General features: G+C 37.7%; 1 protein-coding gene across 1 annotated transcript in view; it reads left to right on the top strand.

The window, feature by feature from the left end:
• Window positions 1–2,118: 2,118 nt before the first annotated feature.
• Window positions 2,119–3,411, top strand: part of LOC106869108 (ciliated left-right organizer metallopeptidase) — an 82,443-nt gene continuing 81,150 nt past the window's right edge. Inside the window, exon 1 of the mRNA XM_014914659.2 lies at window positions 2,119–2,382. The gene's annotated coding sequence lies outside the window, so the exon portion shown is untranslated. The remainder of the gene's footprint in view (window positions 2,383–3,411) is intronic.

Here is a 3,411-nt window from a genome sequence, read left to right as displayed (position 1 = left end):
GGCACTACTGACTTTCACTTTCTTCTGCCATGCTTTTCTTTGGTGGCAAATTCCAGGTTTTCTTCCCCTTACCCCATCCCCTTGTGTGCTACTTGTTTCCAGTGTGGACAATCATTTGCAACCTCCTCCCATCTCAGGACATCCAGATCTATTGACTTCATATATCTCTTGCAGACGTCCTTGAATCCTACATTTGTATGTATATCCGTGTCTCTACCTGCCTGCCTGCCTGTCTGTCCCTCTCTGTTTAGACACACACACACACACATGTATATACACACAGGGTGTTCCCACCAAAAATGTGTACACCAGTGTTTGTTAAAATACATTTCATTTTCAAAATGTAATAGAGTCAACAGAAAGAATGTAATTATTTTATGAATGCCTGTTTTCAAACTGATGATTGTTCTGGTCCAGGCACTGCTGATAATGTGAAACAGTGGAATCACAAGTATCAGGAAATATTTCATGTAGTATTTGTGTAATCTCATTCAACAGCTACCCTCAATTCATTGATTGTTCTGGTTTTATACCCTCAATTTCATCTTTTGAGTATCTTCATAAAAAAAAAAAAAATAGTTTAGTGGTGTGAGAACAGGATCCTACTGACATCCTACTCACAATATGCAGAAAAAGGAGTATGTAGGAATTGTGCTGCATGGTAAGAAGTTTGGTTTCCAACTACATGGTTTTGGGTTCTGTCCCACTGCATAATACCGTGGACCCCCAAGAGAGCCAAAGCCTTGAGAGTGGATTTAGCAGATGGAAACTGCAAAAAGCTTGCCGTACACACACACACTCACACACACACACACATACATACATACACACACACACACACACACATGGATGTGTGTGTGCATGTGTGTTACGGTTTCCTTGCCTTGATTTTACATGATGGTTGTATACAAGTTTCACCATCATGCAAGCACTTTGTTTCCAATTGTCCATGAAAACATGTCTGGTCATGAGGAAATATTACCTTATTTGGAAACAGATAAGGATTGGTGACAGGAAGGGCATCCTACTATAGAAAATTAACCTCAACAAATTCCATCTGACCTACACAAGTAAGGAAATATGGACATCAAAACGATGATGTTGATGATGATGCACCCATTGTAAACCACAGGTGCACAAGAGGGGTCATAGGCAAGCTGATTGATTGAAAAAGATTTCCATATGTAACAGATGCACCAAAGTTGCGAGCAGCAAGAATATTATTGAAGTAATTTTTTTATCAAGTAGCTGGTTTTTGATAGCCTTGTTACCAAGGTGATCTTGATACCAGTGGAGGTGGTGCTTTGGAAGTATAGTAGTGAGAATAAGAAAAGGGTGGGAAAAGTTTTGGGAACTATTGCCTTTGTTGGTAAAAGGATTCTCTTTCCAACTGAAGGGCAAGTAGTGTGATGTATGATAAGGAAATGTATGATAATGAAACATGGGTTTTTGAATCCTGATGTGTAATGTTAGCATGCATGAACACTAAAACACAAATGGGCTGACAGAGAGACTAAGTAAGAAATGAATCAGATGTAGTCTGCAACAGAGGTGATTGTCCTGGTAAGGATATGTGGTACAAATGGCAGAAGAAGCCTTAAATGGTTGAAATAGAAGGAACCTATGGAAGATATGGAAAGAACTGTAGAAGTCTGATCTAAGGAGGATGAAAATGACAAGCACGACAAGTGGCAAAACACTGGGCTTGAGAAGACTTGTCTAATACATGCAAGCATGTAAAGGTGATGAATCATACACACATACACATACATGCATGTTTTTTATTTTATTTTAGTCATCAGTTAAATTCAAACTGAGCATCTCTTTCCAGTGCATACATACTAACGCACATATTCACTTCATACATATGCACACTGAGTGTATATGATAGTTCTATACTTGTGTTAGCTGCCATTCATTTACAAGGGATACAGGAAACTGGTAACTTCCCGTTTATCTCCTAAATACTACTACAGTATATACATATACACACATACGCACACACACATACATACAAGATCAGGCATCCTAGTTCGATGCCGGCACCACTCCCCTCCAACTTGTCTTGTTGGCTTCGTCCCTATATATCGTCCGCAGCCAGTCCACAGCGGTACATCAATTACCAGTTTGCTTTGTGACTCATTTATGTCGAACAGCTCCCACTTAAGTTGAGTGCCTGTTTGTGAAACATGTGTATATGTGTGCGCGCGCGTGTATTTATGTGTGTAATAATCGACGCCAACGACTCTACCCTAACAGGGTGTCACTTCGTCTCATCGCGTTGCTAGAGAAAGGAATCTGTAATTCGGAAGGAAAGAGTAGCAAGAACTAAAAGAGGAGTAGAAAGAGTAGCAACCCCTCCTTATTCATCATCTCCATCAGGTTAATTATTTTAACAATTATATTTAATTGTACTTTTAACATTGTTAAACATTGTGTCGATGTTTTTTTTGCAGATGGTTCTGGAGACGGGGAAGAGGAAAAGATTGTCTTTTTGTGTTATTGTTGTCGCTATTGTTACCTACCCCTTTTTACGTTATTTCATTTCCCCTTTTTTATAGTTTACTGAAATTAAAACAGGTTTGCCCATTTCCTAGATAATTGTGCGAATCTTTAGCTATACATAGATACATATGTTCGTCCATACATATATGTATATACACAATATGCATCAAAGTATCTGAAGAATATATTTGTTAGTAATGCATCATTTGGTATGTGAATACAGGCATGTATGTATGTATATGTGTATGTATGTATGTATGTGAAATATATATATGTGTGTGTGTGTGTAGTTAGTAATACATCAGTCGATAACGAATGATGCATCACTAATAATTTCCGCGTACACCCTGACACCACACACACACACACGCACGCACACATCTATATAGAAGTATTTGCATCTATATTCCAATTGTCTTTCCATTGTGACATAAGTTCCGGAAAGCACCAAGCGTTTAATAAAATATAAACGTAAATCTAAAATATCCAATAAATTTCCGAGATTGATTACTAGATTCCCGTACAAACATGATCTTTTCTGGTACCATCCCATCTGATTCTGGAAACAGCGCTGCACCAACATGGATAGTTGGCATGGATCAAGGAACACACAGGCACACACACGCACACGCACACGCACGTACACACACACACACACACCTTCTTACGATTGTATCAAAACGAAACAGCGAGTAAAAAGCAATCATATAAGATGTTTTTCATTAAAAAAAAAAAAAGAAAATATAGTTTTTGTTTGAACCTGGACATTACAAAATCTCTTTTGGATTGTTTTGAATTGTTTTTCGTCCTTATTTTAATACTAAAATGAAAATGATGCATAGGAAAAAAAAAGTGATGAATCACTTTTCAAAAATAAAATTCTGCAATATGCAATTTACAATCAGA

The sequence above is a fragment of the Octopus bimaculoides genome, chromosome 3 (genome assembly GCF_001194135.2).
Source record: "Octopus bimaculoides isolate UCB-OBI-ISO-001 chromosome 3, ASM119413v2, whole genome shotgun sequence".
NCBI lineage: Eukaryota > Metazoa > Mollusca > Cephalopoda > Octopoda > Octopodidae > Octopus > Octopus bimaculoides.
This window is presented reverse-complemented; position numbering and strand designations above follow the sequence as displayed.